Source organism: Nothoprocta perdicaria, unplaced genomic scaffold (genome assembly GCF_003342845.1).
Source record: "Nothoprocta perdicaria isolate Ctin4 unplaced genomic scaffold, notPer1 scaffold_69, whole genome shotgun sequence".
Taxonomy (NCBI): domain Eukaryota; kingdom Metazoa; phylum Chordata; class Aves; order Tinamiformes; family Tinamidae; genus Nothoprocta; species Nothoprocta perdicaria.
Genome location: NW_020455965.1, coordinates 3,555,397 through 3,573,683, shown reverse-complemented (window position 1 = coordinate 3,573,683; position 18,287 = coordinate 3,555,397). Strand labels below are relative to the sequence as shown.

The 18,287-nt window shown below is 39.0% G+C and overlaps 1 long non-coding RNA gene across 2 annotated transcripts in view; it reads left to right on the top strand.

The window, feature by feature from the left end:
- The window catches only part of LOC112956958, a 78,714-nt gene that overhangs the window by 43,106 nt on the left and 17,321 nt on the right, over positions 1 to 18,287 (top strand). For both annotated transcript variants that reach the window (XR_003251133.1, XR_003251134.1), the window contains exon 4: positions 7,119 to 7,413. This is a non-coding gene — a long non-coding RNA (uncharacterized LOC112956958). The remainder of the gene's footprint in view (positions 1 to 7,118; positions 7,414 to 18,287) is intronic.

Genomic DNA, 18,287 nt, shown 5'->3' with positions numbered 1-18,287 from the left:
AAATACTGGATTTTTTTTTTGAGAGCAATTGTATTTTTAGTAGCAACGTGAACAGATACTTAAACAAGGCTTGTGCCAAATTCCTCAAAATGTATCTACTCAGGTCTTGTGAAGTACAATGCCAGAACTCATACTCTGCATTTAGTGTATTTAATAATCTTTAGGACTACTTGGCTTCTATGCAGTGTTCATTCAGAGTTCTGTGTGCAGAGCAGTAATTAAGAGCTCTAGGCATGATTCATATGAATATATAGGTTACGACTCTTTTCCTAATGCTTGAAGTTATCCCAGGGTTGAAAGTCCCTTCCCCACCTCCTCTTGTTTTAAACACAGCTACAAAGAAAAAAGGGAAGAAATAACTTTTTGTTCTATGCTATAAAATAGTAATGTCATATAATACACACGCAAGAGCTTAACAGAGCTGTAACAGGACTGATTTATCCAGTCCTTGTCTAATCCTTCATTACCATACTGTTACGTTTCTTGCCCAGTGGGTATAGTGCCTGTTGAAAAATAATGTGAATATTTATCCAGCAGTAATAACTGTTGCTGCTTAGCTTACTTGAGAGCTTTTCTTTACCTTGGGTGAACATGCTTATCTGTAAAAGGATTTCAGGCAGATGATCACCCTTGGGATTTGATAAATTCCTGCATTGTATGTCCTATCTTATTATGTGAGTGTACAGCAAGATTACTGTTTTTCTAATGAGATTCTAGTTCAAACAGAGACACAGCAAACATATCGGCGCTTCCCAGAAAATGGTGTCTGTCTCCCAGAGTGGTTTAATGTACATGGAACCAGTTTATTTAAGCTGCATTGTAAGTGCAAGTCTGTCTTCATTTGATGCAACAGGCATTGCAGCTTGTATGAGAAGGACTGTGCTAGTAATAAGAGCAGAGCCCCATCTTCCTCTCATAGAAACCAGAGAGAGTTTGGCTGCTTAGGTCAGGAGGAATAGGATCTGACTGCTCACTTTGGTGTGTAACTTGCATTCAATATTGGTGATCCAGGATAAAAATATTACTGCTGCTTTGTGCTTGTACAAAACTGCATTTAGCTCAAGATACCACTTTTTAAACTCTGTTAAGGTTATTCACTCATATTTCACTTACATGTTTAGGGAATTTGTTTCAAAACCGTTTTTTTTTATTTTTCCAAATTAAAAAAAAAATGACATTTAGTGAATGTATTTCCTGCAGGGAGTATAGCTGTGCTACTATGCAGGATTTTAAACTTCTGTGCATACATTTTTGATTCAGCAGCAGTGAAATGCAACTCTTGGTGTTGGGGTGATGTAAGGAGAGAAGTGCTACATTACCAAAATAAAGATGATTTAAGTTAGCACAAACTCTGTACTGTTATTAGCTGCAATAATGTAAATTAAGGAGGTTTCCAATGAAATTAGGGAACATACATGAGGTTTACTTTGGTATAACTGAATCAGACTCATTAAAAGCTTAATTAAGACTAACTTGTAAAGGTCTGAGCAACCCCATCAACTATTAACTGCAAGCTGTAAACTTCCAGCTTTCATTATTCAGTTAGAGGTTAAGCTGAGGTAAACCACCATTTACTTAAAAAGAAAGAATAAAATCTGTTTTTTTTTCTGAATTTACTTACCTTTAGCTGTGCTATTTTCACAGTGGTATAAATCTTTGTCAGCTATGATAACAGCTGGTTACAGTCTGTTTTGCACTGCTGTGAGCTAGAATCACACCATTTCCCATATAGGATATTGAAGTAATTATTACAGTAATATTATCTTGAACACAAGCTATAAATATTTTATGGGTGTTAAATATATTGCAGATAGATAGAATTATATGTATATGTTATTCATGTTCATACAGACTTCTTTTGGAAAGAAAATCTATTTTTTATGGTTACATTTTCCAATTATTTCCTGATGATGATCTGGAAATGTATTCACTGAAGCTCAAATTCTCTTGCACGTATTGTATGATATTTAAATTAAAAGGCAAGAAATCAATTCAGTTGTTTATGCTGTAATTGACCGAGTAGTAACTGAGATACAGGATATGAAAGGTCAAAATGAGAAATGTTTCCAGAGAACTTTGCAAATTATTCTCACAGGCTTTTAATTAAAATTTACTTCATAATTAGATTTTACCTACTATTTCATACTTAATGATTTGCATGATCTGTGCAGATCCTTGCAAATGTGTTAGAATTATGGTGTCCTTTATTCCTGATATTGCTTTTAAAGGCCTAATTCAGTCTTCAAGAAATGGCAACTGTAGGAAAAGCTGCAGCTTAAGCAAAAAAAGTGGCGGTCTCTACTAAGTATTTAAATGTGGTTGGGATGATGGCCAATCTTTTGTGTAACAAGCTATTTCAGTTGCTCCTAGTGGCAAGCAACACGGAGCCTGGAGCTGGGTGACATTGGGAGAAGCCGAGGTGCAGAGACCTCTTGGTGATGGTCGCTGCTGAGGTGATCTTGAGGAGCACCTGAGGAGCCACACATCCTACCTCAGACTGACACAGTCCTGCTTCTGGCTCCCTCCTTTCTGACATTCCTGCGGGATGTCACTTCTTTGGCTTCATACAGCTCAAGCCCACAGATCCCTTTGCCCAGGGACCACAGCTCTGCTCCAGGGCTGTGGGATGGCTAGGCACCAAAGTCCCCTGTCCGATGTAATGAGATCTTCTTACTCCTGGGTATGGGGGCTGGCAGCGTCCTTGTGAGCTCCGATCCTTATGCTAACACTCGTGGGACACTCCTCTCTCTCAAAGAGGATAATGGTATTATAGAAAGGATGGAAATGTGAAAAGAGGAAAGATAAATAGAAAATGGAATAGGAATAGAACATTATGTGGATTAGTCAGCCTTTTGAATGCATGGTAAAAAGCGTTTTCCAAGATGGAATTCAAGGTTTGGGCAAATTATGCTATACTTGCATTCTGTCAGGGACTGCATTTTACTTAAGCCATTTTCCATTTTCTAAAAAGAAAATGGCACAAATGTTGACATCTCCAAAACTACCACTGCTACAATTACTTCTAATAATCTGATGGTTCCTTCTTATGTGCCAAATAGCTTGCTCTCAACTTGAAATTACCAATTGTTGACTTGCTTTCCTCTTTTGGTGGTTTTGTTTTATTGCTTTGTCCTTCAGCTGCCCTTCCCTAGCACTTTTGTTAAAATTCACTCCAGTACAGAAAGCTTAGCTGTTTGGTATTCCTCCTTGTAAAAAGAAAGCACAAAACAAGATATATTACAATATTGATAACTTATCAGCACACTCTTTAAAGATTGTGTTGTTGCGGATAAGAGCAGAAACCCACATGAATGTAAAGGGGGAGAAAATACAACAACTACAGCCTATCCTTTTGAAACAAATCTTTCTTTACAAGTATGATAAAATATGTTAGTGTAAATACAATTATATCTTTGTGAGAATTAGCGAAATCTCTACTTTTCTCTATTGCCTTTGTCTATACATTCATTTGCTTTATAGTCTTATTTCCCTCCCAAGCACATATTCCACTCCTAATATTTTTCTTTATGTCCTTCTGCATTTTCCATGTACTATATACCTGAGACCTGGCCTTAGCTTCCCTCTTCTTTTAGTATGTCATGAATCCTTATACAGATTTAAAGGAAAATACAGGAAAATAAATCTAGCCTTTTTCACAAGTTGAAATAAATCTTCTTTCACATCACATGTCGGATATATGATTTCTAATTATATTGTGTCCTCCTACTCCTTTATATTCAGAACGGAATAAAAGGAATATTGAAACAACATGTAACCTTACTGCTGCAACTCCACCAGGCAGTTTCCCCTTGTTTTGCTTCTCCTGCTTCCTAAGTGGGACATTGGCCCTTTGATTCCTTCTCCTCTTGCATGTGTTAATGTACAACCCTACCCTCGTATAGTTTCACACTGGGTTTTTGTGTACTCTTATGATCGGTATGTGACAAGCCATTACCTAAAAAATGATAGATGTGTAAAGCCTGAAATAACTTTTTAATCTAGAGAGCCATTGAGGAGAGACATAATGATCTTTAAATACATAAAAGGTAGTTACAAAGAGGAATAGAGGGGCTCTTTTCCTTGATCATTGCGAATAGGACAAGAAATAGTAAGTTTAAATTTGCAGCTATGAAGCTTAGAAATACGCTTTGTATAGTAGTGAGGCCCTAGAATAAATTGCCTTTCAGAAGCATGGAGCCTCCAGAACAGAGGCTCGTAAGTGCTGCTTGGAAAGTCATTTCCCAAGAACGGTATGTGCATGCTTGATCCTGCTGGGAGACAGTGATGGGTTAGCTCCCTTCCGGCCTTGCTTTCTGTCATTCCTCAGCACTTTACAAGCATGTTAACTTGTGGCATAAAGAGAGCCATGAAGGATGTGAGGACAGTGGTGCACAACAAAATGCCCTCTTTGCATCAACCACTGCTATGGAAGACCTATGTTGGATTTTTTCCTATAAAGTAGCATAGATGAGGTACTATTAAAGGTAGAATTCTCCAAAGTATCAGAAGAAAGGGTTCAGGGGAAGTGAGTGATGTCAAATTAATTATATAAATCAGTAACCATTCCGGGGCACTCAATGTTTAGTGACTTAATTAATAGTATGAGAGCTGGGGAGAAACATTTACCTAGAGGCAAGTAAAGTGCTTGCTGCAGGATCTCTTCCTTAGTAACATCTTTCTGTATCCTATTGCATACAGGATACTAAATCAACTTAATTTACTAAATCAGCACTGAAATTGTTTTATTTCTTTATATGCTGCACTGGGGGAAAGATTATAGGTTGTCATAGGTACTTTTTACTCAGTTCAGAGACAAAATTAGAACTACTAAAGGATGCTTTGGGGTTAACGTTTTCTTCAAATTCATGGTTGACGAATACTGATATGTTCATATCAGTAGAAATATTGGATGAAGTGAATATATTGTGACCTATTTTATACAGCAGCTCTCCTTCATGAGCTTTGAATCTTTGTTTTGTTAAGAAAATGAGGCTAAACCATAGAGCTTTCCTTGTAAAGCATGAAAGCAGGGTGAATTGAAGCCAAGCTGTTGTCTGAAAAGTTACTCCTTTATTTAACAGAATTTGTCTGGCCCCTTTTCACCAAGACCTGGTGTTTGCCATTTGCATAGCACACACAAGGCTGTAGTTTTTCCAAAGAGAGTTATCTGTCTATTTTTGTGACTGCAACTAAGGCAGTTCTCAGGGCTTTGCCCTTTAACTTGTCCTGACACTGTGACAGAAATAAGCTGCTGATTTAGCTCAGGATTTTGATGGCTAATACAAGTGAGTGGCTTGGTCAAGATCTGATGCTGCACTTGGTGCCAGGCAGCACAGGGAGAAGTCTTGAAGACCTTTTGTTTTCTCAGGTCTTAGCTGGGCAACAGAAAGACAGTATAGCCAGTGCTGAATGAGTGCTGTGGTCTGGCTAAAGAATTACCTAGCGTGACAGCACAAGAAAATATTCTTGTTTTGGACACCATTCCAGACTTTGTTTTTGTTTTTATTTTTTCAGCCTCAGTGGCCACAGGAGTCATTGGAAGTCCTGCCAAGATCTGCCATGGTCAGGCCCTGCTTTGGATTTGACCATGCACATCCTGTCCATCATTCCTCCAGTGCTGTTGGTTGTGCTGTTCTAGGATTCTCTTTGGACTAGATAACTGAACACTGTTTTCATCTCCTTTATAGGCTAAAAATGCATAGTGGTGTTGCTGCTTACCTCTTTTAAGCAAATTAAGCAGAACATCTGTCCAAATGGTGACAGGGGACACTTAGAGCTCTGCTTTGCAGCCTCCAAGGAGCACATCTGGAGAGCTCTTCTGGAGAGGAGCTCTGGTTTCCTTTGGGCTCTTTCGGTATGAGAGGGTGTCTGCTCTGTCTTTCTGAGGCACAGTCTGATAAAAAAGGTCAGAAATAAGGGGTACGTTGGCCCCCTGATTCCTGGGACAGAGTTTAAGCAGTCGCAGCTTTAACTATATGCTTGTTTTTGAACCCATACGTTGACATAGCTACGTGAGTTGCTTATGGTTTTGACATCACCCTTGCAACCTGGGTGGACAACCAGGGGGTTAATCCAGCTTCGTTTTCCAGAAGGCATCTGTGCTTAGCAGCTGTTTTGGCCCAGGTGGCTGCTCTCCTCCTGCCTGGGTGCCCAGTCAATGGTGGGGAGCAGGGATGCAGAGGCAGCAGCACCGCTACCACCACGAGGGCACCTCGCCTGAGCCCCTGTGTGCAGAGGTCAGCCTCATCCTCACCCCACAGCACCAATGGGGACATTTTGGTGTCCCCTGCCAATCTTCCCCATGGGGCAGCTTGTGGGGGAAGAGGAGCATGCAGGAGAGGAGGGGAGAGCCCGGGAGCCCTGCCCCGCGCATCGCCCGTGCGTCGCCCTGCGTGGGGGCTGCTCTTGCTGGAGCCGAGCGGAGCGGGTCCATGTGGCTCCCCGGAGTTAGTTGCTCAGCAACCAGGCTCAATTAATATGCTTTGCGGAAAGTGGAGGGGAAGCCCAGGCTGCCGTCAGCGAGGAGGCAGGATGCTGAGGGTGACTCAGGATCCCACTCCAGCCCGACACCCACTTAGTCCCCACCCCATCCTCTGCCAAGCCGCCTGCACCGCTCTGCATCCCCTTCTCCCTCCCTACCATGGCTTAGTGTGCGTGCCCCCAAATGCTTCAGGCAAGGTATCTCCTGCACTCTGCTGCTTTGAGGGCTTTGCTTTTCCGTTTAATTTGTTTACCTGTGTTATGTGTCGAGTGTTTTTGAGTTCTTATCTAGAAATTTTAATATTCGTGATGGGAAGAGAAAGGGATGGTTGGTGTTATGGTCATATGGCTTTAGAGATTCCTTAAGGTGAGAAGGGTTGCTTGGTAGCACACACTCGAGCAGTAGTAATGAAAATCCATCATGTGTGAATTGAGAAAGTTTTTTCTCTTTCTTTATTAAAAATAATCAGCCCTCTCAACACAGGAGATGAAGAAGTAGTACTGATCATTGTGAAACACACAGGCAGTAGAATAAATGCAGGTTGTTTTTTTCTTCTTTTCTGCATAGTATTTTCAGGGCTTCAGTAAGATATATTTTTTTCTTTTTTCCTTCTTTCTTTCTTTGATTTTCTTTGGAGTCCCTCTGATGACACTACGAATCTGGGAGTGAAGAACTTCTTAGAGCTGATTGGAAATGGCATTGCAGAGCTGAAACTTAACTGGAGGAAATATATCTCCTGAAGAAGAAAATATAATGCGCTTTAAGGATCTGACTTCTGGTGAAAAATTCAAGCCTAGAGAAAACTTGTCCTCTTTGTTAGGAAGAATGGGTTGGACAATTTTCTTCAGTTCGAAAGGATATCTGAATGCCATGCTGAGCTTAATCTCTGCAGCATGCTCTGTGCTTCTCATCTCTTCCTGATGCACTGCATGGTAAGGCCTTTTTCCTTCCTTAATAATAATAATATTTCTGGTATGATTAGGATTAAATAATAGTAGTGATAAAATGGAAATTGAAAAAAAAAAAAAAAGCAAAGAGACAACAAAAGAGCATTTGTTATTATGGTTGTTTCCAGCAGCAAGTATTGCTGCAGTAGCTTTGTAAGATCATTTCTTTTTCATTTGCTTGTGGATAGAATGTGTATGTATGTGTGTGTGTGTGTGTGTGCACCTGTGCTGTCAGTTGTACTTGGAGAGGAAAATCAGAAGCTGTATCACATATATTTCCAAGCTGAAGTGGATGTTTAAGAATTTATTTTGACATTTCTCTCTGTTTCTCTCTTCCTCCATTCCCTCCTCCTGCCTTCTCATTCTGTCTTTCTTTCTGTCTCTCTCCCTCGGGTCATGTGTGCTATACCTTTGCTGCACCTCAGCTGTGTGCTAGAAGGCAAGAATAGAAGGTGAAAGAAATTCTATCTGAACCCAAGAATGGTTATGAATAAGTATTATCTAAATAAATAAAAGCTATAGAGGTTTTTGAATGTCTAGTACTTTATTAATGCAAGATCTGCAGGTATCAAAGATTTACTTCATTTTCTATGGGAAACAAAATAATAAATACATAGTTAGATACTGTGATTAGCATAGGGAGAGAGACAACTCCCTTCACAAGTTTCAAAAAGTTAAAAATGACCAACGTGAATAATGATAAAGTTGCATTTGATAATGATTTGATAATAATTTGATTTAGAAACCTTCTATAAGGGGTTCCCATATCAAGTGATTTCTGTCATGTGTAAATGAGGTTGTTGAAAATGATTGCAAATGATTTCTTTGGTAGGTGTTGAAAAGTTTTTTATTAGTAGCTGCAACGTGCTTTCAGCTTCTTGGATGAAGCATTTAGGGTAGGCAAGGTGATGTAATTAGCTAACTATCCAACTTGCCTAAATTTAGATTCTGTATCAGGAAATTTCCAAGCAGATCAGGACTTAGAAAATGACTCTACTGAACTGTAAGAATAGGTTAGATTTCCAGAAAGCACAATTTACACGGATAGTTGTTTTAAAAGTTACCATAGAACCAAAGGGTGGAAGAGTGATGATGTGGATTATGCATATTTTCTTCTCCACTATTGATGATCTCCGAGTTTTGAAGAGAGAAGGTAAGTACCTCTTGAGCAACCTGTAGTAAGAGCTGCCCACTCCAAGGGGTTAATCCTTGGCAGGTCCTACAGGATTGGATGGGTCAGAACTACATCAGGAGCAGGTCTGTGGACCAATGACATGTCCAGCAGGGAACGGGAGTGATGGATTCCTGGAGGCAGGTTTGAAGTGTGAGAAGGATCTACAGAGCCAAAGCAGAACATCAAGCCAGGCAAGGCTAGGACAAACCGCTGCTCATGAATAAGAAAAAAAGGCTTAAATCCTATTCAAATTAATGCAAATGCAGAGGCAGTTCTTGACATATCTTTTTTTTAACAATGAGCAACATTTTAAGGTGGTTTTCAGAGAGAAAATGGAAATACAGCTTTTCAAATTACTGCAGCTGGAGGAAACTGAGCTGATCTAAACATATTCCTGTTGTGACAGAGTTTCTGGTTGAAACAAACCAATCTTCAAAAGTAAAGATATAAAATAGGCATTTTTTTAAAATTTTATCAACTAAAATGTGCAAACCAAACAGGAAGCAAAATTACAACTCATAAAAATAATCTTGCAAGCTTCACTGTTGAAATAAGCTCCTATTTACGGCAGTAGTCCTGCGAGCTCTTCCTTAAGTAAGAACTGCATCCTAAATTCAAGATTCCTATTGCAAATCATTCTTCATATCAGCAGTTCTCTTTCAATCAGTGGGACAACTCATATGAGTAGGAACTACTCATGTAAATAAACTAGGATTAATTTTGTAAGACTGTGCTCTTTCATTGCCATGACAACAGAATTAATAGGGTTTGGGCATAATTTGTATTTTTCCTTCTCAACAAAATGATTTTTCCTTTTACCCATGTGCATCCTTTTGCTTTGTAATTAGGACATGAAAAAAATAGGTTGACAACATTCTTAAAGATCACGCAACATACAGATACATGATGCAGTGACAAAATGCCAGAGTTTGCAAAGTTTACTTTTATTAATGGTCTCCAGATCTGAGAAATGTATCTTTTTCTGGAATCGTTCATTGTCTTATTTGTTGTTGTAACAGTATTAACATTATTACTGGGTATCATTGTCAATTATTTCTGTTGCTCATCAGAAAAATTAATTCCTTTATATCATCACTGAATTTACAAATAATAGCAAAAGCAGATGTAGCAACCTTTAAAATATATCTATACAACAATACAGCAATAGATTAATTGCATTTATCCCTAAAGGAGCAGTACATTCATAGCAAGAATTACTGTTTTCAAAGGAGTGTGAAATTTGTGAAAGAAGCATTTGTGCCTCATATAAGATATTTTAGCAGATGTTTGTTTTTAGCAGACATTTCTGCAAAGAATTTGCTGAGACTCTTAGAACTCTCTCTTTAGTAGCATTTCTAATCATTTGCTTTTAAATAGTCGCACAACAGCTGTATTTGGCTTTCCTTCTGTCTGTGAATTCTAAAGCAAATGAAATTAGTAATTTTCTTTCCTTTTAAGATATTATCCAGCCTGATGCTGCAAACGTATGTATTTAACTCAAATTAATCGAACTGTTTCATCGGATAAATGATGGAATTACAGCTTTTTACCATTTGCATTATTGGAGCAATTATAACTGAGTACTAAAAATACTTTTCATACTTGCTGCAACTATTCTATCCAAAAAAAACCCCAAAACCAACTAAACAAACAAAAATCTCTTTAATAACACAATATTAAGAAATTTCTCTACCTGGAATGCTCAGAGCAGTCATGATTTAAAACCCTATATATATATATTTTTTTTTTGCTAGGTCCTCAAAAAAAAAAAATATCCTGAATCTTAAGCTTTTGTTGTTTAAGCAGAAATAGCAATGGAAAATATATTCATCTGACAAGAAATGTCAGTAGTTCAGCATCTGTGTTTATGCTAGTACAAAAAAAAAAAGAAAATTGAAAAGTGAATTGAATTTTTTTTAAATGAAAAGCTGCAGTAATACATATGTATGGATTTTGAAATGACACAATGTTTCATTTTAACATTTGTAATCAGACTGCTTCATTTTTCCTTCAGGAAATTGCGTATATATTTTTTTCCTAGTGGAGTTGCAATTGTGTTAAAAATCTTTCTTTGTATTTTGAGAAGGAAATATTTTACTGCATATTGTCTGACTAGATCTGTTATAGCTACCCCAATATTTATGGTTTTTTTTTTTTTTTTTTTTTAAACAGGTCAACTCATTAGAAGCTCTTTAAAGGGCTGTCTTCAGCCTTTTGTATTGTATAGCCTGGTATCTTTGACAGGGAGCAGCAGTTCCTACCAGGTCCATGATAGATGCAAGTTCTGAATATGATTCCATCTTTTAATTATCCTTGTGTCTCCAGTTGAAAGCAGGCTTGCACTTTGCTGTGAGTGGTACGACTACCAGGAGACGCAGCTTCTACTGGAAAAAAACCCAAAACCTGCTTTTCAAAAGACATGAATGTAGAAAGTAGAATTAATTGAGTATTAATATCCCTATTAAATAGAAAAGGAATTGAGGGATAAAAAGAACTGCCCTAAGCTATACTGGGGGAAGAATTCAGAACTGAACCCAAATGTCCTTATTCTTAGTTCATCACTGTCCCTGCAAGATTATTCTTCATTTTATTTGTTTTTGCTTAATACCTTGTATTTGGGCTTCTAAGTTAATGTTAGTTGAGTATCAAATTTGAAAAGGAATTTGTGATGCGTACTTCCTTTCCAGGATTATGCAGTTGTCCTACAAATTCTTTCGTCCTTTCTGAGCCATTCTATTTGAATGTAGCCATCAAATGTATCCTAGATTAAACAGCAAATTCCAAATAGAGGCATCCTGAACATACCATGCAGATTTTAGGATGTATACGTGTGTCTGTCTTTACTGTCAGGATTAAAGATATTTGCGGGTGTATGTGCTGATTTTGAGGGCTCTTGGTAAATAAATTAAATATAAACTCATTCAAAAATCCCATTGTAAAGTAAAAAGACTGATGATTTCTTATCTAGAATGCAGACAGGTCATTAGGAATACAGCACTTGGGCACAAAAAAGGTGAAAGAGAATATGGTACCTGGTAGAGATTCTCATTAAGCACAGTATGACTCCTATGTCCAAGGTAATCTGTCAGCTTTTTAACCTCTTTATGAAATGGGAAAAGACAACTTGAGAAGAACACTTAGTTGCTGAAAAGACATCAGAAATTAAAAAAAAAAAAACAAAAAAAAAAAACAGTTGACCCTGGCATCCGGGAAAATATTGTACGGATTGAGAAGGAAGAGAAGCTTTGTGTAAATAAGCCAGAGTTTCAAATGAATTCCAGAGCAGTTTCCCAGCACTGGGCTGTAGGTTTCTGCCTAGCTCAGATCATCCTCTCTGGCCGTGGCACATTGTGGCATCTCTCTGGCTGTGGCGTGTTGAGGATGCTGAAGGGCTCTGTACTTACCCAATTGCCCAGTGACATATGAATGTATTAGAGTATGAAAATTAAGTTAAAAGCAGTATTTTTTTTCTGGAAATCTCATCTTCCAAAAGCACACGTTTCACTCCTGAAACATGTTAAGAAGAGCTTTAGAATGCATGCGAGTGCATCGCATACCCTTTTATTTTTTCTGATGTGAACTTTTTTTTGGCTCACGATGGAAAAGGATCAGAAGGAACTACTTCAAATCAGTAAATACTCTTCTATAGTGAGCAGTTGCATAACTTGCCTTGAAATAACATGTTCTGGAATAGGGACAGAGTTATCCCGTGGAGCACCGGGTAAGCAGGAAGAGCAGCTAGATCCTGTTTTCATTGGGAGTGAAGGCACCTAGTTTCATCCCCTGGCAGATGAGGGAATTTCTAACCTCAGAGCCCTTTTCTATAATGCAGAAATGTTATCTATGAATATGCTTAAAGCAGTCCTGAAAGACTTTTCCCTATTAAATGGTTAAATCTCCTGTAGATTCTTGAACATAGAAGTGTCTAAGCTCAAGCATCTAAAAGAATTTAAGAATTCAGTCTACCCTGTGGTTGCTCATTCTTATTTAAATCACCAGGCTAAGGGATCCAAATGTCTTTGAGGATCTGAGTATAGGGTTTTATGACATTTATATATTTCTGGTAACATTAACAGAACAATAAATTAAACCTAGTGATCACAGTAGGACAACTATTGAACTTTGGCTAATAAGGTGGATTTTAATTAGATAAGAAGTGTTGGAGAACTACAACTGAGGTCTATGAACAAAAATTAAGAATTTATTCAGAGAAAAATCCTCAGAAGCAAGAATGCTGGAGAAAGTTAATGAGCCAAATAAATCACTAGGTTCTGGTGAAGTAAGAGATTGCAAAAAGGGTAAGGATGTCTGCTGTAGCTCTTTATGAATAAACAGAATGGAGAAATACCTGTCCTGGAATTATTTTTAAGCTACATTAGATAGAAGAGAGTGGTGTGAGTAGAAAACAATGTTCTCTTTGTGAATTTAAATCGTACATTAACAATTATCAGTTTAATCACAAAATTGATGCATTGCATGTTCTTCATACTTGATTTCTGAAAATTCAGGACTTACTCTTTTATGCACATGCCCTTAGATATTGATAAGCATGAATTTATCCTTCGAAGAAAACTATACCTTTGATAACCAGATTAATCAAAACTTCACTATAACACATCCCAAAACTTACTAATGCTGTCTGTAAAGCGAGATGCTACTAAACTGTATTAAGAATACCAGAAACTTCCCCTAAGTCAAGCAAGTTTTTTGCTCGGAACACAAAACCATTTAGCATACAGGAGTGAGAGTGCAGATGGCAAGACTATTCGTTAAGATGTATATTGAGATATGTATTGTTGAAATTTATTTTTTAATTTGTACCTCACACAAGTATTGGTTGAGAGGATTTTGTTTGGTATTTCATTGCAAATGTACCATTTTGCTGATCAAGAAACAATGAATACTTAGCAGGAGAAGTCATGATTTTGGAAGAGCTTTTTAAGTATTCCAGAAAGAGCAGCTTTTAATGAATGCCCGTAATGACCCTCAGGATAGTATTGTTTCTGTGCTAGTGAACACTATACTTGTTCCCTACCTGTATTAATCAAAGCTGGAACACTGACCTTTCTTTAGAAAGAGTCCTCCATTTCCCTGATGTCATTCTCATTTGTCTTCACATTTCTGTGTTTTCACTTCACAGCAAACATTTCATATTACATCAAAGTGTCCTGGAGCTTTGCACAGTTGGAACCATTAGTTGGAAACATCGCTACAGAAGTGTGTGAAAGTACACATGGCACCTGCTCCTTTAGAGCCATTTTGAGACATTGCTAACTCAATGATTAGTATAAAACCAACAGAATCTTTGACATGATTTCCAGTATTTCTTGGTGTTTCAAAGTGTCATGTCCCTGAAATCATTCTGAGGGTTCAATGTGATATTCCTTATAATATAGTTTTAAAAGCAGTGTGTTCTGTTCCCAGTTAATGGACTCCCTCAATTTCTGCATCTGCTTTGTAATGGCACTGTAATGTAATGTAAGGGACACCACCTTGAGGCTACTCCCACCACACTCACCAAAAGCCACGCAATGTTTGTTTAATACAAAAGGGCCCAGAGAGCATCTGCTCCATCTGTTCATGCCCACAAAATAATTCAAATCCTCCTCCTTACTGAATGTAAGTGAACTAGTAAAAGAGCACAGGTTACAGCTACAGTGTTTCACAAGAGAAGACAGATCAGATTTAGAATAAGGATTACTAAAGCCTTATGCTCCTTAGATAGCAAAGACTTTGTCGTATGAAATGGTACTAGAAAGTGGACCGTGTCTGATATTACAGAGAAATTCAAAATAATCTCTTTGAATCTGCCCCCAAATTCCATTCTAAAATCTAATCTGACTCTGAGTAGGTTAAGAAGACACACCAGATGGGCATCACAGAGATCTTAACATCAGAAACACTAGTGCACTCTACCTTATATTCTTTTTCTACCCGTGGCCACTTCCAGAGCCTCAGATGCAGGTGCACCATCTCCCTGCAGAGGTCAAGTTATGTGTGAAGACAGAAACAATCTTTCTGGATCCCTGCAGATTAAGCATGTGATTATTACAGTGTGAATATGATGCAAGCAGACAGAATCGATAAGCAATTTCTTTTATAAAACAGAGGATTCTTTCCTGACATCAGTTTTTTAGTGGTAAATCCCAAAGCCTTTTTACCTAGATGAGTAACACATGAGTTACTGTATGATTCATGAGCTTAAGAATCTGGTGACATGTTCTCCATGCTGACACATCTGCACTAGATGCCCTTGGCCCCTTTTTATGTCTACTCCAGTACAAGTGGACACTCCTAACCTTCGCAACAGTATGCTGAGTGTGAATTTCCACTATATGTGTGTATAAACTGAGCCTCTCCTGCCATACATACATCTGTATGCAGCCTGCAAACTCCAGCACAGCAGTGGGTTTGTTCCCAGTCCTGCCTCACCAGGAGGTCTGTTCCTGACCTTTCTATCTCCTGGTTGACAGACAACTCTTCATTAGCCCTTGGGTGAAACTGTTGAGAACAGACTCATCAGTCCTGGAGTCTATAGGGAGCATAAATGGTGTCTTCCAGATGATTAAACAAAGCAGCTAACGCTGTCTCACCAGCCACTTCCATGTCACACTTTTGCTTTTGGGCTAGGAGCTTTGTCATTATGGCTTGTGGACTCTACATGTCACAGCTTCCCTGGTCCTCAAAACAAAGTCTCAGTCCCGGTTTCCACCCATGAGTTAAAGTGGGATGGCTGCTGCTACTTTTAGAAATAGGTCCCATTGAAATGAAATGAGTTGAGATATTTTGCGTGGCCACTTCGAAGTACTTATGTATGAAATTACACCCAGGACACTGCCACTCCAGCTGTCTGGTTTATACTATGGATCTGAGAAGAGGAGAACTTTGTATATGAAAGCTCCTGTGTCCCCTGTGCCAGGATAAGGGTCATCATCCTATCATGGATTGTCTCAGCTGGAGAGAGGAGGCAGAAAATCTGCTCTTAGGATAGTCCCCATAGCTCCAGTTCCCAGCAGACACAAGTGGCCCTGCTGGATCAGCTATTCTACTTCATACCTCCTTTTTCCCTGGACTGGAGTCATGAAGTCCCATCCCTTTCTCTGCTTATAAAAGATGTAAAGATGCTAAGTCCTCCTAAAACTCAGTTCTGTGAGTCATCTTCCAAATCTGCTCAGCAGGGCAACTGAACCTTGCTTGTCTGTCCCCAGGTGAGGATTAATCTGTTAACGTTTGTAAAAAGCTATGTAAATGCTCTGTATCATGCTGACAGGTCAGGTACTGCATTGCTTATTGGCTGCTTGTCCTGATGGTTTAAGATATATGCCAAACAAAGAGTGTGTTTCCAGCTGGTGTTTGCTGATGTATCTTGGCTGGCTCAACAGAACTAGATCAGTTTCCACCCTCTCAGGATATGACCGTTCTTCTTCTAGCTCACCGATGGGTGGTGAAGTACAAATATGTAAGGCTGCTAATTTTTCAAATAATCTAGATTATAGCAGATACATTAATTTATGTCAGCACAAAACCATGAGCTCAATGAAAACTGTATGATTTCTCCTGCAGAGTAGGTGCAATTCAAGGTCTGAAGGACACATGGAAAGCAAAGATCACAGAATCACAGAATCATTAAGGTTGGAAGAGACCTCTAGAGATTACAGAATGGTTAAGGTTGGAAGGAACCTCTAGCAATCATCTAGTCCAACCCACCTGCAGGGGACACCTAGAGCATGTGGCATAGAGTGGCATCCAGGTGGGTTTTGAAGACCTCCAGAGAATGAGATTCCACAGCCTCCCTGGGCAGCCTGTGCCAGGGCTCTGTCGCCCTCACAGTGAAGAAGTTCTTCCTCACCTGGAGATGGGTGATGCTTTAGAGTTCAGTCTTGTTCTTTTCTGTGAGCAAGGAGAAAACAGCAGAAGTTGCCTCTGCAAGCTGTTGGCAAGGATTTGGAACTGCTGCGCTTGTGGGGGATGCAGGTGCTCAGAACTGCAAAGCCCAAAACAAGAAACTTTGAACAACAGTACAAGAGTAGAGTGTAATTGAAATAAGGGAGCTTCTAGCTTTTTGCTTATGCTTATCTCAGTGAATTGCTGCTATTACTAGTTATTGAGACCAGGGCCTGACAGTGCTAAACATCGTACAAAGATGGAATAAGAGAAGGAGCATCCTGCGGAGGATTAAATTCTAAATGAATGCAACATCCATAAATCCAACTAATACCATAGTCACATAGAACAATAAGAAGTGGACGAAAAATGAGTAACTAGTCACTAGCTATTTTACTAAACACATGGGCCCAGTTATTAGTATTACATATGGATTTTTGTATTGATTTTTGGTATGAATGATTAACACTTTCATTATCCTTAATGATTTTTGCAGTGGCAGTCTTTTGCCACTGATCTTTCCTAATGTCTCTGTGGTCATGTCTTTTCTTTAAATGTATAAGCTAGAATTCAATGCTGCAGCATGGGGCAGGGGCTGTTCTCAGCAGAAGCTGTTACTGAATGAAGACAGGTTTTCAATTCAGACTTTCTGTGAATCTTTGTTTTTCTCACATGATCATCTTCTTTGAAGCTACTGGGGATAATAACTCAGTATTTGGGACATTTTCAGGGACTAACCAATGCATATAAGACAATTTCTGTGGGTAAGTTATTAAAATGTAATTTTTGTTTTTGCTGCTACTGCTTATCTGCTTTTAAGAGCTCAACTTATTCCTGATGGAGTCTGTGAAAATTGTGCTGTGGACACCATCCACAGCTGGATCACACCACAAACTGGTGTTACCACAGCAACCAGCAAGAACCTGGTGTGGTTGCAGAGGAATATGGGCAGACTATGGCTTTGCATCTTTTTTTTTTGTTTTGTTTTAACCATTTCCCTCCCTCCCTCCCTCCCTCCCTCCCTTCCTTCCTTCCTTCCTTCCTTCCTTCCTTCCTTCCTTCCTTCCTTCCTTCCTTCCTTCCTTCCTTCCTTCCTTCCTTCCNCCTTCCTTCCTTCCTTCCTTCCTTCCTTCCTTCCTTCCTTCCTTCCTTCCTTCCTTCCTTCCTTCCTTCCTTCCTTCCTTCCTTCTTCAGAGATATATTTGCTAACTACTTACAGCTTTGCTAAAGGCTCAGTCACATCTCTCTGCCTCTGTACAATCCCTTTGCATGCAGAGCTGCACTGGTATTAAGGAATGATCTGCTCTGTAACTGGGTATCTCTAATTTCATGGAATCTGATGCTTGCTTAGCTTCATTCAAATGGCTTGTTGTTCAATCATGAAGCTCCGTGAAAAAGATCAACAACAAAAAGAACTGATTTCTTATTCTTCTGCATAAAATGACAGCATATCTCAATTTAATGGCATTAAATGATTAATAATGACAGCATATCTCCATTTAGGGTATATATTTATACTTGTACTAGGCAACTTGTGAATGTACCTAGACTACATTAATCTAGCTGGCTTAAGTGACAGATACAGGAAAGATGGCAGGACGTAGGCTTTAGGGAACATCCAGTAGATATAGCAGGACTGCGGCTGCATTTTCAGGATGCTGCTCCTCACTGTATTTTGTATTTTTTGGGAGACTTCTCCTCCCATCTGGCTGCGTTGGAGCTAACTTGAGCACATCTATGCGTGCAGCAGTCCTGTGACTGCAGCAGAGATATAGCTGATGTCAGTTATAAATGACTGCAA